At 62.5% G+C, this 16,875-nt stretch overlaps 3 protein-coding genes across 20 annotated transcripts in view; 2 read left to right on the top strand and 1 right to left on the bottom strand.

Annotated features, from left to right (window-relative positions):
• Window positions 1-16,875, bottom strand: part of LOC102943236 (zinc finger protein 883) — a 2,438,435-nt gene that overhangs the window by 663,263 nt on the left and 1,758,297 nt on the right. The gene's annotated exons all lie outside the window — the stretch shown is intronic.
• The window catches only part of LOC114020163 (zinc finger protein 501), a 1,907,800-nt gene that overhangs the window by 166,627 nt on the left and 1,724,298 nt on the right, over window positions 1-16,875 (top strand). The window lies entirely within an intron of this gene.
• LOC119564595 (zinc finger protein 883) overlaps window positions 1-16,875 on the top strand; it is a 1,467,279-nt gene that overhangs the window by 574,307 nt on the left and 876,097 nt on the right. The gene's annotated exons all lie outside the window — the stretch shown is intronic.

Here is a 16,875-nt window from a genome sequence, read left to right as displayed (position 1 = left end):
GGGGATTATTGCTGAAATCGACATCACTGTTTCGAATTAGGGTTAGTGTGGACACAATTCGAAGGTATTGGCCTCCGAGAGCTATCCCACAGTGCACCATTGTGACCGCTCTGGACAGCACTCTGAACTCGGATGCACTGGCCAGGTGTACAGGAAAAACCCCGGGAACTTTTGAATCTCATGCCCTATTTGGCCAGTGGTGCTCATCAGCACAGGTGACCATTCAGAGCTCATCAGCACAGGTAACCATGCAGTCCCACAATCACAAAAGAGCTCCAGCATGGACCCAACGGGAGGTACTGTATCTGATCGCTGTATGGGGAGAGGAATCCGTGCTATCAGAACTACATTCCAAAAGACGAAATGCCAAAACATTTCAAAAAATCTCTGAGGCCATGAGGGATAGAGGCTACAGTAGGGATGCAACACAGTGCCGCATGAAACTTAAGGAGCTCAGACAAACCAGAAAACCAAAGAATCAAACTGACGCTCTGGGACAGAGCCCCGGACATGCCGCTTCTACGCTGGGCTGCATGCAATTCTAGGGGGGGGCGGCCACCACTACCCCACCCCGTCCGTGGACTCCAATGATGGGGTACTCTCCGGTATGTCTGAGGATTTTGTGGACAGGGAAGATGAGGGCAAGCTTGAGGAGAGCACACAGCACACCATTCTCTCCGACAGCCAGGATCTTTTTATCACCCTGACTGAAATACCGTCCCGTCCCAACCCAACCAAGCCGGAGAAGGGACCTCTAGTGAGTGTACCTTTTAAAATATAATATATATGTTATAAAAGCAAGCTTTTTTTAATGATTAAGTAGCCCTGAGGACTTGGATGCATTCTTGGCCAGTACACCTACTGGAAAAGTCTGTTAACGTGTCTGGGGATGGAGTGGAAATCCTCCAGGGACATCTCCATGAAGCTCTCCTGGATGTACTCTAAAAGCTTTTGCAGAAGGTTTCTGGGGAGAGCAGCCTTATTCCGTCCTCCATGGTAGGACACTTGACCATGCCGTGATAGTAGCAAGTAATCTGGTATCATTGCATGACAAGGCCTGGCAGCGTATGGTCCCGGTGTTTGCTGGCATTCAAGCAACATCCGTTCTTTATCTCTCTGTGTTATCCTCAGGAGGGTGATATCGTTCATGGTAACCTGGTTGAAATAGGGGAATTTAATTAAGGGGACATTCAGAGGTGGCCATTCCTACAGGGCTGTTTTCCTGTGGCTGAAAAGAAATCCTTCCCACAGTTAGCCATGCGGTGGGAAGGTGCGGGAGGCATTGGCGCTGAGCTGTTCATGTTTGGCTAGCAGGGATCTTCCTTGATATCAGCCACGCGGTGGGGTGAAGGGTAAAGCAATCATCTCAGAGAATTGGATTGGGCGGGGAGTTAGTTTGGTTTCTGCTGCTGTACGTTAATAGGAAAACCGCAGCACTAAATGGCCAACTCAACGTGCTTTGCTTGGTATGGGAGAGGAGGGTGCTGCTGTTATGAAGGTTGCAGAAGCCGAAAGAGTATGGCTTACCATGGCCGCCTGCAAGCCGAATTCTGTTGCCCGGCCCTGCGTGTGTGATCTCTAACACCAAAGCCGCAGGCACTCAATATAAGATGCAAAATGCGACCTTGTACCAAAATCACATGTGCTATGTAATGTGAATAGTGTTGTTCATTGTGAAAGAGTATAGCCATTGTTCTGTAAAATGTATCTTTTAAAATACTTCACTCCCTTTTTTTCCTTCAGCAGCTGCAAATGTTTCAAGCCTCCCTCCTCTGTCCCAAAGGCTATCTCAGATAAGGCGGTGAAAAAACCGCACGTGCGCTGAAATGTTCTCTGAGCTCATGCAGTCGTACAGCACTGACGGAGCTCAGCAGAATGTGTGGAGGGACACAATAACAGAGTACAGGACCGTGGCGATGAACGTGAGGAGAGGTGGTGGCAGGAAGATCAGAGGAGGCATGAGGCAAGGCCGGGGCTACTGCGGGATCAAACGGACACGCTCTGGCATCCGGTGGAGGTTCAGGAACGGCAGCAGGATCACAGACTGCCACTGCATCCCCTGTTTAACGACCCTCCCTCCTCCCCAAGTTCCATAGCCTCCTCACCCAGACGCCCAAGAATGTGGGGGGGAGGCTCCAGGCACTCAACCACTCCACCCCAGTGCTCAGCCCAAGCAGCAGAAGGCTGGCATTCAACAAGTTTTGAAGTGGCCTTTTCCTTCCCTCCTCCCACACCCCACCCGGGCTACCTTGTGAGTTATCTTTCTATTTTTACAATCAGTTAATAAAGAATACATGTTTTTTTAAATGATAGTGACTTTATTTCCTTTGCAAGCAAGCTGTGATCGAAGGGGGGAGGGTGGGTGGCTTACAGGGAATTTAGAGGCAACCAAGTGGGTGGGTTTTCATCAAGGAGAAACAAACAGAAGTGTCACACAGTACCCTGGCAAGTCGTGAAACTGGTTTTCAAAGCTTCTCTGATGTGCACTGCGCCTTCCTGTGCTCTTCTAACCGCCCTGGTGTCTGGCTGCGCGTATTCAGTGGCCAGACGATTTGCCTCAACCTCCCACCCAACCGTAAACGTCTCCCCCTTACTCTCACAGAGATTGTGAGCACACAGCAAGCAGCAATAACAATGGGAATATTGGTTTCGCTGAGGTCTGAGCGAGTCAGTAAACCTAGCCAGTGTCCCTTTAAACGTCCAAATGCACACAGTATCACCATTCTGCACTTGCTCAGCCTATAGTTGAACGGCTCCTGACTACTGTCCAGGGTGCCTGTGTACGGCTTCGTGAGCCAGGGCATTAAGGGGTAGGCTGGGTCCCCAAGGATAACTAGGCATTTCAACATCCCCAACAGTTATTTTCTGGTCTGGGAAGTAAATCTCCTCCTGCAGCCATTTAAACAGACCAGAGTTCCTGAAGACGCGAGCGTCATGAACCTTTCCCGGCCATCCCACGTGGATGTTGGTGAAACGTCCCTTGTGATCCACCAGTGCTTGCAGCACCATGGGAAAGTACCCCTGGCGGTTTATGTACTGGATGCCCTGGTGGTCCGGTCCCAAGATAGGGATATGCGTCCCGTCGAGAGCCCCACCACTGTTAGGGATCCCACTGCAGCAAAGCCATCCACTATGACCTGCACATTTCCCAGAGTCACTACCCTTGATAGCAGCAGCTCAGTGATTGGGTTGGCTTCTTGCATCACAGCAGCCACCACAGTAGATTCGCCCACTCCAAACTGATTCCCGACTGACCGGTAGCTGTCTGGCATTGCAAGCTTTCAGAGGGCTATGGCCACTCGCTTCTCATCTGTGAGGGCTGCTCTCATGTTGGTCTTCTGGTGCTTCAGGGCAGGGGACAGCAAGTCACCAAGTTCCATGAAAGTGCCCTTACACATGCGAAAGTTTCGGATGGGAGTCATCCCAGACCCGCAACGCTATGCGGTCCCACCAGTCTGTGCTTGTTTCCCAGGCCCAGAATCGGCGTGCCATGGCATGAGCCTGCCCCAGCAACACCACGATCTCCAAATTGCCGGGGACCGCGGTTTTAGAGAAATCTGTGTTCACGTCCTCATCACCGCGCTGCCGTCGCCTCCTCGCTTGGTTTCTGCATAAACGGCAGGATAACGCGCGAGGTGTTTACAATGGTCATAACTGCTGCGGTGAGCTGAACGGGCTCCATGCTTGCCGTTCTATGGCGTCTGCTCGGGCAATCCAGGGAGAAGGCCACAAAATGATTGTCTGCTGTTGCTTTCATGGAGGGAGGGAGGGTTGACTGAGGACATTTACCCATAACCACTCACGACAAATTTTTGACCCCATCGGGCATTGGGAGCTCAGCCCAGAATTCCAATGGGCAGCGGGGACAGAGGGTTTGGGGGGAGCAGGGCCCTTAGGTGAACTCCAGAGGGGGGAGCAGGTCACTCAGGAGGGAGCTTCAGGAGCAGGGGGCTCAGGAGGAGGGCTGCAGGGACGCTGAGGAGGGGGATTTAGAAGGGGTCTCAGGAGGGGGGAGTGGGGTCTCAGAATGGGGCCTCAGTAGGGGGCAGGGGTCTCAGGAGGGGGGAGCAGGAGCCTCAGGAGGGAGGAGCGGGGGGCTGCAGGGAGGCTGAGGAGGGGGGAGCAGGTGGTTTAGAAGGGGGCTCAGGAGCGGGCTGAGGAGAGGACGGGGTTTGGGGGAGCTCGGAGCGGGGGCTCAGGAGGGGGAGGAGGCGGCTCAGGAAGGGGGCTGAGTAGGGTGGCAGGGGGCTCTGGAGGGGGATCAGGAGGGGGCAGGGCGCTTATGGAGGCTCAGGAGCGGGCACCAGGGTATTGGGGAGTGGAGGGCTCAGAAGGGTGTCTAAGGATGGGGGCTCAGGAGGGGGCATCCAGAGGGTGGCTCAAGGGCTCAGGAGGGGGGCACAGGAGCGGGGCAGGGGGCAGGAGGAGGGCTCAGGAAGGGGGAGTGGGGGCTCAGGAGGGGGAACGGGGGCAGGAAGGGGGCTGAGCAGGGGGGAGCAGGGGACTCAAGAGGGAGCTTGGGGGGCTCATGGGGGGCTCAGCAGGGGGAAGCAGGGATTTGGGAGAGGAGCTCAGGAGGGGGCAGGGGGCTCAGGAGGAGGTGGGGCCTCAGGAGCAGGGGGATGAGGAGGGGGCAGGGCACTTAGGAGGGCTCTGGAGGGGGAGCAGGGGGTTCAAGACGGAGCGGGAGCTCAGGGGGACAGGAGGGGTGCTCCTGAGGCAGCAGGGGCTCAGGAGGGGGGAACAGGGTGCTTTGGGGGGCTAGGGTGGGCAGGGCACTTGGGGGACTGAGGAAGGGGGCTGAGGAGGGGGCAGCAGGGGCTCAGGACGGGGCAGCTGGGGTCAGGAGGGGGGCTCAGAAGAGCGAGCGGGGGGCACAGGAGGGGGGCTCAGGAGGGGGGAGGAGGGGGGTCAGGAGGGCTCAGTAGGGGGTAGAGGGCTTAGGGGGCTCAGGAGGGAGTCAGGGGGGTCAGAAGGGGGAGCGAGGGCTCAGGATGGGGCACGGGTCTTAGGGGGGCACAGGAGGGGGCAGGGAGATTGGGGGGCTCAGTAGAGGGCAGGGGGCTCAGGAGGGGGCAGGGCACTTGGGGGATTCAGGAGGGGGGAGAGGGAGCTGAGGATGGGGGCTCAGGAGTTGGCAGGGGGGTTAGGAGGGGGGTCAGGAGTGGAAGCAGAGGGAGCGGGGGATGAGGAGTGGGCTCAAGAGGGCACAGGGGGCTCAGGAGGGGCGAGTGGTGGCTCATGACAGGGGCTCAGGAGGGGGCAGGGGGCTAAAGAGGGAGGCTCGGCAGGGGGCTTGGGGTGGCTCAGGAGTGGGGCTCAGGAGGGGCCAGGGTACTCCGGAGGTGGGAGCAGGGGGCTTGGGGGGGGCTCAGGAGGGGAGCTCAGGAGGGGGAGCAGGGGTCTAAGGAGGGGGGCTGAGGAGGGGGCAGGGGTCTCAGAAGTGGGGGCAGGGCATGTAGGGGGGCTCAGGAGGTGGGCATGGGATTTCAGGTGGGGCAGGGCATTTGGGGGGCTCAGGAGGGAGCTGGGGGCTCAGGAGGGAGCAGGGTGCTTAGGGGGGCTAAGAAGGGGGGCTCAGGAGGGGAGGCAGGTGGCAGAGGAAGGGGGCTCAAGAGGGGGGTTCAGGGGGCTCAGGCGGGGGGAGCAGGGCACTCAGGATGGGGGAAGGGGCAGGAGAGGGCTTAGGAGGGGCAGAGGGCTTGGGGGCTCATTAAGGGGGCTCAGGGAGTAGCGAGCTAAGGATGGGGGCAGGGGGGTAGGACGGGGAGCGAAGGCTCAGGAGGGGGAAGGGGGCAGGAAGCTAGGAGGGGTGCTCAGTAGGGGGGTCTCAGGAGGGGAAGGGGGCTTGTGGGGCTCAGGAGCAGAGTGGGGGCTCAGGAGTGGGGGCAGGAGAAGTGCTCAGGGGGGCAGGAGAAGTGCTCAGGGAGGGTCAGGGGGGGCAGGTGGCTCGGGGGGCAGGGTGCTTATGGGGGCTCAGGAGGGGGGCTAAGGAGGGGGCTCAGGCAGCGGCAGGACATTCAAGAGAAGGGCTCAGGAGGGGGAAGCAGGAGGGGGCAGGGGGCAAGAGGGGGGAGAGCACTTGGGGGGTTGAGGAGGGGGAAGTGGGGGCTCAGGAGGGGGGCTCAGGTGGGGGCATGGTGTTCAGGAGAGGGGCTCAGGAATGGACAGGGGCTTTGGGGGGACAGGGTGCTTAGGGGGGTTTAGGTGGAGGGAGGAGGGGGCTCAGGAGGGGAGAGTGGGGGTTCAGGAGGGGGCTCAGAAGGGGTGCAGGAGGAAGGACAGAGGATCAGGAAGTTGGCTCAGATGAGGAGCTCAGGAAGGGGCAGGGGGCTCAGGAGAGGGGAGCATGACGCTAAGGAGGGCTCAGGAGGGGGGAGCAGGAGGAGGGCTCAGGAGGGGGGAGCAGGGCACTTGGGGGACTCAGGAGGGGGCTCAGCAGGGTGGAACGGGGGCTCAGGGGGGTCTCAGAAGGGGGCAGGGTGCTCTGGAGGAGGTGGGGCCTCAGGATGGGGAGCAGGGGGATGAGGAGGGGGTAGGGTGCTTAGGGGGGCTCAGGAGGGGACAGGGGGCTCAGGAGGGGGAGCAGCATGCTTTGGGAGGCTATGGGGGGCACGGCGCTTGGTGGGCCTAGGAGGGGGTGCAGCGGGCACAGGAGGGAGCTCAGGAGAGGGCAGGGGGCTCAGGAGGGAGAAGGGCTCTCGGGGGGGAGAGCGGTTAGGGGGGCTCAGGAGGACGGAGCAGGAGGGGGAGCGGGGGTGTCAGGAGGGCGGCAGGGCCTCAGGAGGGAGGTCAGGAGGGGGTAGTGGACTCAGGAGGGGGCACAGAAGGGGCCGGGGTATCAGGAGGGGGGCTCAGTAGGAGGAAAGAGGGGGCTCTGGAGGGGGCTCAGGAGGGAGCAGGGGGCTCAGAAGGGGGGAAGGGGGAAGGGGGAGCTCATGGGGTGCCGGGAAGCTCAGGAGAGGGCAGGGGGCTCAGAAGGGGGGCTTAGGTAAGGGGCTCAGGAGGGGGGTTCAGGAGGGGGGCAGGGGCTGCAGGAGTGGGGTCATGTGGGTCAAGATGGGGGCTTGGAAGGGGGAGCAGGGGTTCGGGAAGCCAGGACGCTTGGGGGGCTCAGGAGGGGGGAACATGGGGCTCAGGAGGGGGGCAGGGGGCAGGAGGAGGAGAAGTGGGTCAGGAGGGGGGTTCAGGAGGTGGCAGGGGACTCAGGAAGGGGGAGCGGGGGCTCAGGAACATGGAGCAGGGGGGTTAGGAGTGAGGCTGAGGACGGGAAGATGGGGGACTATGGGGTAAGGAGGGGGGCTCAGGAGGGGGCAGGGTGGTTAGTGGGGCTCAGAAGAGGGAAGCAGAGGGTCAGCAGGGGGGCTCAGGAGGGGGAAGGGTGCTTGGGGGGCTCAGGATTAGGGAGAAGGGGCTCAGGAGAGGGGCTCATGAGGGTGGAGCAGGGGGCTCAGGTGGGGAGGCATGGGGGCAATATGGGAGCTCAGGATGGGGGATCGGGGGCTCAGGAGGGGGGCTGAGGAGGAGGTCAGTGGGTCATTAGGGGGCCTCAGGAGAGGGCAGGGGGCTCAGGAGGGGGATCAGGGTGCTTAGGGGGGCTCAGGAGAGGGGGGCAAGTCGGTTTGGGGGCTGAGGATGGGGGAGCAGGGGGCTCAGGAGGGGGAAGGAGCTCAGGAGGGGGGCAGGGGGTGAGGAAGGGGGCTCAGGAGTGGGCTCAATAGGGGGCAGGGGGCTCAGGAGGGGGAGCAGAGCTCGGGTGGGGGCTCAGGTGGGGGAATGTGGGGGCTCAGGAGGGGGCTCAGGATTGGGGGGGCTCAGGATGTGGGCTCAGCTGGGGGAAGCAGGGACTCAGGGGGGCAGGGCACGTACGGGGGCTGAGGTGGGAGAGCAATGGGCTCAGGAGGGGGCCCAGGAAGGAGGAGCAGGAGTCAGCAGGGGGCAGGGTGCTAACGGGGGCTCAGGAGGGGGAAGAGGGGGCTCAGAAGGGGGGCAGGACTCTTTGGGGGGCTCAGGAGCGGGAGGTCAGGAGGGGGGTGGGACTCTTATGGGAGCTCAGGAGGGGGCTCAGGAGTGGGAGTAGGGGGCGAAGGAGGGGAGGCTTAGGATGGGGGTCAGGAGGAGGGGAGGGGACTCAGGGGGCTCAGGAGAGAAATGAGGGGGGCTCAGGAGGGGCACACAGCAGGGGGAAGGGGGCTCCAGAGGAGGGCTCAGGGGGGTCAGGGGGAGCAGTGCGCTTACGGGGGCTCAGGAAGGGGGAGCAGGGGGCTCAGGAGGGGGCTCAGGAGGGGGGAGCAGGGGGCGAAGGAGGGGGGGCTTAGGATGGGGGTCAGGAGGAGGGGAGGGGACTCAGGGGGCTCAGGAGGGGCACACAGCAGGGGGAAGGGGGCTCCAGAGGGGGGCTCAGGGGGGTCAGGGGGAGCAGTGCGCTTACGGGGGCTCAGGAAGGGGGAGCAGGGGGCTCAGGAGGGGGCTCAGGAGGGGGGAGCACGGGGCTCCGGAGGGGACAGGGGGCTTGGGAGCGGGGCTCAGGATGCGGGCTCAGGAGGGGGAGAAAGGGGCTCAGGAGGGGGGGCTGGGACCTGAGGGGTGCTCAGGAAGGGTCTCAAGAGGGGTCTCAGGGGGCAGGAGTGGGCCTCAGAAGGGGGGAGGGGGCTTGTGGTTTCTCAGGAGGGGGAGCAGGGGGCTAAAGACGTGGGTCAGGAGGGACAGGAGGGGGGCTCAGAAGGGGGAGGGTGCTTGGGGGGGCTGAGGAGGGGGGCTCAGGATGGAGCAGGGGGATCAGGAGGGGGCAGGGTGTTTAGGGGGGCTCAGGAGTGGGGGCAGGGAGCCTAGGGGGCTCAGAAGAAGGGCTCAGGATGGGGAGCAGGGGGCTCTGGGGAGGGGTCAGAGGCTCAGTAGGGGGGGTCGAGGGGGCAGGAGGGCGGCACAGCAGCAGGTAGGGGGCTCAGGAGGGTGCTTAGGGGGGATCAGGAGGGGAGCTAGGGAGGGGAGAGAGGGGGCTCAGGAGGAGGGCTCAGGGGGACAGGAAGGGGGCTTAGGAGGGGGGAGAGGGGGTTCAGCTTGGGGGCTCGGGGGGGCTTGAGGGGGCAGGGGACTGAGGAGGGTGGCTAAGGAGGGGGGAGCGGGCTCAGGAGGGGAAGTAAGGGGGGCATTTTGCTTAGGCCAGCTCCAGAGTGGGGAGCGGGGGCTCCGGGCACTTGGGGGGAGCAGGGGGCTCAGGAGGGGGGCAGGGTGCTTGGGGGGCTCAGGCGGGGGGAGCGGGGCTGTCAGGAGGGGGGCTCAGGAGGGTGCTTAGGGGGGATCAGGAGGGGAGCTAGGGAGGGGAGAGAGGGGGCTCAGGAGGAGGGCTCAGGGGGACAGGAAGGGGGCTTAGGAGGGGGAGAGGGGGTTCAGCTTGGGGGCTCAGGGGGGCTTGAGGGGGCAGGGGACTGAGGAGGGTGGCTGAGGAGGGGGGAGTGGGCTCAGGAGGGGAAGTAAGGGGGGGCATTTTGCTTAGGCCAGCTCCAGAGTGGGGAGCAGGGGCTCCGGGCACTTGGGGGGAGCAGGAGGGGGGAGCAGGGGGCTCAGGAGGGGGGCAGGGTGCTTGGGGGGCTCAGGAGGGGGCAGGGGACTCAGAATGGGGGCTCAGTAGTTGGGAGAAGGGGGCTCAGGAAGGGAGCTCAGGAGGGGGGAGAGGAGTCGGGAGGGGGCAGGGGATTTGGCAGGCCTGAGGAGGGGGAGTGGGTAGCTCAGGAGGGGGCAGAGAGCTTGGGTGAGCTCAGTAGGGGGGCAGGGTGCTTAGGGGGGCTCAGGGGCAGGCATCAGGGGACTGAGGAGCGGGGGCTCAGAAGGGGGGCTAAGGAGGGGGGCTCAGGAGGGGGCAGGGCACTTTGGGGGTTCCTGAGGGTGGCTCAGGTGCTCAGGAGGGGGGCACAGGAGGGGGGAGCAGGACTGTACTGGAGGGGGGCTCAGGATGGGGAGCGGGGTGCTCAGGAGGGGGCAGAGGTTTGGGGGAGCTCAGGACAGGGGAGTGGTGGATCATGAGGGTGGTTGGGGGGTCAGGTGGGTGGATAAGGAGGGGTGAGCGGAGGACTCAGGAGGGGGGCTCAGGAGGGGGTAGCAGGGGGAAGGGGGTTCAGGAGGGGGCTGAGGGGCAGGAGGAGGGCTCAGGAAGGGGGAGTGGGGGCTCAGGAGGGGGGAAGGGGGCAGGAAGGGTGCTGAGGAGGGGGGGAAGGGGGCTCAGGAGGGGGCTCAGGAGGGTGTGCAGGGGTGCAGGATGGGGGACCAGGGTGCTTTTGGGGGCTATGGTGGGCAGGGCTTTTGGGAGCCTCAGGAGGGGTGTAGGGAGTCAGGAGTGGAAGGTTGGACATATGACCAGGGAAGAGTATAAAAGTATTGCTCGGGCATGTAGGAAAGATATCAGGAGGGCCAAATCGCACCTGGAGCTGCAGCTAGCAAGAGATGTCAAGAGTAACAAGAAGGGTTTCTTCAGGTATGTTGGCAACAAGAAGAAAGCCAAGGAAAGTGTGGGCCCCTTCCTGAATGAGGGAGGCAACCTAGTGACAGAGGATGTGGAAAAAGCTAATGTACTCAATGCTTTTTTTGCCTCTGTTTTCACTAGCAAGGTCAGCTCCCAGACTGCTGCGCTGGGCATCACAAAATGGGGAAGAGATGGCCAGCCCTCTGTAGAGATAGAGGTGGTTAGGGACTATTTAGAAAAGCTGGACGTGCACAAGTCCATGGGGCCGGACGACTTGCATCCGAGAGTGCTGAAGGAATTGGCGGCTGTGATTGCAGAGCCCTTGGCCATTATCTTTGAAAACTCGTGGCGAACGGGGGAAGTCCCGGATGACTGGAAAAAGGCTAATGTAGTGCCCATCTTTAAAAAAGGGAAGAAGGAGGATCCTGGGAACTACAGGCCAGTCAGCCTCACCTCAGTCCCTGGAAAAATCATGGAGCAGGTCCTCAAGGAATCAATCCTGAAGCACTTACATGAGAGGAAAGTGATCAGGAACAGTCAGCATGGATTCACCAAGGGTAGGTCATGCCTGACTAATCTAATCGCCTTTTATGATGAGATTACTGGTTCTGTGGATGAAGGGAAAGCAGTGGATGTATTGTTTCTTGACTTTAGCAAAGCTTTTGACACGGTCTCCCACAGCATTCTTGTCAGCAAGTTAAGGACATATGGGCTAGATGAATGCACTATAAGGTGGGTAGAAAGCTGGCTAGATTGTCGGGCTCAACGGGTAGTGATCAATGGCTCCATGTCTAGTTGGCAGCCGGTGTCAAGTGGAGTGCCCCAGGGGTCGGTCCTGGGGCCCGTTTTGTTCAATATCTTCATAAATGATCTGGAGGATGGTGTGGATTGCACTCTGAGCAAATTTGCGGATGATACTAAACTGGGAGGAGTGGTAGATACGCTGGAGGGGAGGGATAGGATACAGAAGGACCTAGACAAATTGGAGGATTGGGCCAAAAGAAATCTGATGAGGTTCAATAAGGATAAGTGCAGGGTCCTGCACTTAGGATGGAAGAATCCAATGCACCGCTACAGACTAGGGACCGAATGGCTCGGCAGCAGTTCTGCGGAAAAGGACCTAGGGGTGACAGTGGACGAGAAGCTGGATATGAGTCAGCAGTGTGCCCTTGTTGCCAAGAAGGCCAATGGCATTTTGGGATGTATAAGTAGGGGCATAGCGAGCAGATCGAGGGACGTGATCGTTCCCCTCTATTCGACACTGGTGAGGCCTCATCTGGAGTACTGTGTCCAGTTTTGGGCCCCACACTACAAGAAGGATGTGGATAAATTGGAGAGAGTCCAGCGAAGGGCAACAAAAATGATTAGGGGTCTAGAGCACATGACTTATGAGGAGAGGCTGAGGGAGCTGGGATTGTTTAGTCTGCAGAAGAGAAGAATGAGGGGGGATTTGATAGCTGCTTTCAACTACCTGAAAGGGGGTTCCAAAGAGGATGGCTCTAGACTGTTCTCAATGGTACCAGATGACAGAACGAGGAGTAATGGTCTCAAGTTGCAGTGGGGGAGGTTTAGATTGGATATTAGGAAAAACTTTTTCACTAAGAGGGTGGTGAAACACTGGAATGCGTTACCTAGGGAGGTGGTAGAATCTCCTTCCTTAGAGGTTTTTAAGGTCAGGCTTGACAAAGCCCTGGCTGGGATGATTTAACTGGGACTTGGTCCTGCTTTGAGCAGGGGGTTGGACTAGATGACCTTCTGGGGTCCCTTCCAACCCTGATATTCTATGATTCTATGATTCTATGAGGGGCGCTCAGGAGGGGTGTAGGGAGTCAGGAGGGGGGCTCAGGAGGGGTGTAGGGGGTCAGGAGGGGGGCTCAGGAGGGGGGAGCGGAGGCTAAGGATGGGGGCTCATGGGGGGCAGGAGGGGGTTCAGTAGAAGTAGTCGAGGGCTCAGGCAGGGATGGGGAGGGGGCTCAGGAGGGTGTGCAGGGGTGCAGGATGGGGGACCAGGGTGCTTTTGGGGGCTATGGTGGGAAGGGCGTTTGGGAGCCTCAGGAGGGGTGTAGGGGGTCAGGAGGGGGCTCATGAGGGGGGAGCGGAGGATAAGGATGGGGGCTCATGGGGGGCAGGAGGGGGTTCAGTAGAAGTAGTCGGGGGCTCAGGCAGGGATGGGAAGGGGGATCAGCAGGGGGCTCAGGAGGGAGTCTCAGAAGGGGGCAGGGGGCTTGGGGTGACTTGGGCTGAGGAGGGGAAGGGGGGCTCACGAGAGGGGCTCAGGTGGAGGGAGCAGGGAGCTCAGGAGGGGGGAAGGGGGAGAGAGGGCTGAGGAGGGGGCAGGGGACTCTGGAGGGGCATCAGGATCGTGGAGGTTCAGGTGGGGGGATCAGGAGGGGGCAGAGGACTCAGGTGGGGGACTCAGGAGGTGGGTAGGGTGGGCAGGAGGGGCTCATGATGGGGGAGAAGGGGGCCCAGGAGGGGGGAGAAGGGTGCTTAGGGGGGCCCAGGAGGTGGGTAGGGTGGGCAGGAGGGGGCCTCAGGAGGGGAAAACAGTGCTCTTTGGGGGGCTCAGGAGGGGGAAGGGGCTTGGGGGTCTCAGGATGGGGCAGGCAGCTCGGGGGGGTAGAGGGTAAGGGGGGATGCTGAGGAGGAGGGAGCAGGGGCTCAGGAGGGGGGCAGGGTGCTTTGGGGGGCTCAGAAGTGGGGCAGGGGGCAGTAGGGGGCTGAGGAGGGGGCTTAGGAGGGGGAGAGGAGGCTGAGGAGGGAGGTGCTGGAGGGCGCAAGAGATTCAGGAGCGGGGAACAGGAGGGGCAGCTGGGGCTCAAGATGGGGGTGAAGAATGGGGCAGGGCGCTAATGTGGGATCAGGAAGCAGAAGCAGGGGCTCAAGAGGGGGGTTGAGGAGGGCTCAGGAGGGAGGGCAGGGGGGTCAGGAGGAGGGGCAGGGTGTTTACTGGGGCTCAGGATGGAGTAGGGGCTTAGGAGGGTTCAGGAGAGGGAAGGGGGTTCAGGAGGGGTGGCAGGGCCTTTAGAGGGGCTCAGAAGGGAGCAGGGGGCTCTGGAGGGGGCGGGGACTCAGGAGGGGGGCAGGGTGCAGAGAGGGGCTCAGGAGTGGGACTCAGGAAGGGGGTTTGGGGGGCTCAGGAGGGGGAGCAGGAGGGGGGAGCAGTGGGGCAGGTGGGGCTTAGAAGCAGGGAGCAAGGGCTCAGGAGGTGGGGTGGGGCAGGAGGAGTGCTGAGGAGGGGGCTTAGGGGCTCAGGAGGGGGGAGAAGGAGGGGGGCTCAGGACGAGGGAACAGGGGGCTCAGGAGGGGGGAGTGGGGGGCTCAGAAGAGGGGCTCAGGAAGGGGTAGGCAGCTTGGGGGGCTCAGGAACAGGGCTCAGGAGGGGGGGTAGGGCGCTTATGGGGTCCTCAGGAGGGGGGACGAGGGGACTAAGGAGGGGAGAGTGGGGGGCTCAGGAGGGGGTAAAGGAGGGGTCAGGGGGCTTGGGGGAGCTCAGGAGGGGGCAGGGGACTGAGGAGGGGCTGGGGGCTTGGGGTGGCTCAGGACGGGGGCCGCGTGACTCAGGAAGGGGGAGTGGGGGGCTCAGCAGGTAGCTCAGGGTGGAGGAGCAGGGAGCAGGGGGGCAGGTGGGGCTCAGGGGGTCAGGAGAGGGGCTCAGGAGGGGGGAGCGGGGCTCTTGAGGGGGGGCAGGGGTGATGAGGAAGGGGGTGCAGGTGCTCAGGAGGGGTTCTCAGAGGGGGCACGTGGCACAGGAGAGGGGAAGAGGAGGTGGGGGAGGGGTCTCAGGACGGGGCAGGGGTCTCAGGAGGGGAGGCAGGGTGCTTGGAGGGCTTAGGAGCAGAAAGCAGGGGCTCAGGAGAGGGCAGGGGGCTTAGGGGGTTCGGGGGGGAGCAAGGGGATCAGGAGGGGGCAGGGTGCTCAGGAGGGGGGTTCAGGAAGGGGCAGGGGGCTGAGGTTAGTGGGGGAAGGGAGTGGCTTAGAAAGGGGCAAGGGGCTCAGGACGAGGGAGCAGGGGCTCGGGAAGGAGGGGAGCAGGGCTTAGGAGAGTGGAGCAGGGTGCTTTTGGGGGCTGGGGGGGCAGGGCGCTTGGGGAGCTCAGGAGGGGTGTCGGGGGCTCAGGAGGGGGCCTCATGATTGGGGAGTGGGGGCTAAGGAGGGAGGCTCAGGAGGGGGAAGGGGGGTCAGAGGTGGGCTCACGAGGGGGTTAGGGTGGGCAGGAGGGGGGCTCAGAAGGGGGAACAGCATGCTTGGGGGGCTCAGGAGGGGGCTCAGGAGGGGGGAAGGGGCCTTGGGGGTAGGGTGTTTAGGGGCGCTCAAGAGGGGAGGGCAGCGGGCTCAGGATGGGGGCTCAGAAGGGGCAGGTGGGTGGAGCAGGAGGGGGGGCAGGGGCGCAGGAGTGGGGCACAGGAAAGGGGAGAGGGGGTTCAGGTGGGAGGCTCAGGAGGGGGCATGGGGCTCAGGATGGGGGCACGGGGGTAAAGAGGAGGGCTCAGGAGGGGTGAGTGGGTGCTCAGGAGGGGGGCAGGGTGCTTAGGCGGGCTCAGGAATGGGGAAGGGGGGAAGTAGGGGGCCTGAGGAGGGAGCTAGGGAAGTGGGGAGGGGGGGACAGGAGGGGGGCTCAGGAGGGGGCAGGGGGCAAAAGAGGGGGGCTTAGGAGAGGGGCGAGAGGGTTCAGTATGGGGGCTCAGGGGGGGCTTGAGGGGGCAGGGGACTGAGGAGGGTGGCTAAGGAGGGGGGAGCGGGCTCAGGAGGGGAAGTAAGGGGGACATTTTGCTTAGGCCTGCTCCAGAGTGGGGAGCGGGGGCTCAGGGCACTTGGGGGGCTCAGGAGCAGGAGAGGGAGTTGAGGACGGGGGCAGGGCTCTTAAGGGGACTCAGGAGGGGGGAGCAGGGGGCTCAGGAAGGGGGCTGAGCCCGGGGGAAAGGGTTTGGTGGGGCTCTGGATGGGACATGGTAGGAGGGAGCTGGTCGTTTGGGGGGCTGAGGAGGGGAGAGTGGGGGCTCAGGAGGGGCAGGGGGCTCAGGAGGGGGGTTGAGGGGGCTCAGGAGGGGGGTAGGGCGCTTGGGGGGTTCAGGAGTGGACAGGAGGCGCTCAGGTGGGGGAAGGGGGCTCAGGCGGGGGGATCGGGGCTGTCAGGAGGGGGGCTCAGGAGGGGGCAGGGGACTCAGAATGGGGGCTCAGTAGTTGGGGGAAGGGGGCTCAGGAGAGCACAGTAGGGGCTAGGAGGGGGGAGCAGGGGGGTCAGGAGGGTAATTGGGGGCTTGGGAGGGCTCAGGAGTGGGCAGGGGTCTTAGAAGGGGGTAGTGCACACAGGAGGGGGGCTCAGGAGGGGCTCGGGGGCATCAGGACAGGGCTTAGGAGGGGCGAGCAGGGAGCTCAGCGGGTGGCAGCGTGCTTAGAGGGGCTCTGGCAGGGTCTCAGAGGGGGCAGGAGGCTCAGGAGGGGGGAAGGTGTTTAGGGGGGCTCAGGAGGGAGGAAAGGGGGCTCAGGAGGGGGTAGCAGGGGACTCAGGAGGGGGCAGGGTGCTTAGGGGGGCACAGAAGTGGGGGCTGAGAAATTCAATGAAGCGCGGGTAAACGGCGGGAGTAACTATGACTCTCTTAAGGGACTCTCTTAAGGTGTTCTACTTTGGGGAGTCGGGCTCTTGAGACAGGAAGAGGCGGCTTCGCTGAGGGGGTCGGTTGTCTCCTCCCGAGCGGCCGGGGCTCCGGCTGGATAAGGAGGTTGCACCACTCCCCTTGAGGCCTGCTGATTCTCTCACTAGTCTGCACCGTTTAGGGGGAAAAGACGTGGTTCGCCACTGATCCTCCTACTCTGGTATAGTTACTGGGGCAGCAAGACTGTCCTCAGTGCGCCCCGACCACGTCGCGCCGCCGGGTGGGGAGGGCCTCGCCAGGGTCCCCGGGGTCTGCGGCGATGTCGGCAACCCACCCGACCCGTCTTGAAACACGGACCAAGGAGTCTAACACGTGCGCGAGTCACAGGCTCAAACGAAAGCCCATGGCGCAATGAAGGTGAGGGCCGGCGCGCGCCGGCTGAGGTGGGATCCCGAGGCCACCGAGTCGCGGAGGGCGCACCACCGGCCCATCTCGCCCGCCCCGTCGGTGCTAAATCATTCGTAGACGACCTGATTCTGGGTCAGGGTTTCGTGCGTAGCAGAGCAGCTACCTCGCTGCGATCTATTGAAAGTCAGCCTTTGACACAAGACTTTGTCTCTTCTCCCAACCCTCCGCTCTCGAAGGGGGGCCCTCCGGGAGGAAGGGGAGGCCGGCCTGCCCGCGGGGCGCGGGGCGGTGCTTCCCTCCTCGGGCTCCCCGGGGGAAGGCGGGACGGGCGACCCTCGCGGGAGGGGCCGACCGCCGGAGGAGGTGGGCAGGGCGACCCTCGCCGGAGGAGGGTCCGGCCACCTCCTTTCC

The sequence above is a fragment of the Chelonia mydas genome, chromosome 28 (genome assembly GCF_015237465.2).
Source record: "Chelonia mydas isolate rCheMyd1 chromosome 28, rCheMyd1.pri.v2, whole genome shotgun sequence".
Taxonomy (NCBI): domain Eukaryota; kingdom Metazoa; phylum Chordata; order Testudines; family Cheloniidae; genus Chelonia; species Chelonia mydas.
Note: the sequence above shows the minus strand (reverse complement) of the source record. Positions and strands in the feature narration are given on the sequence as shown.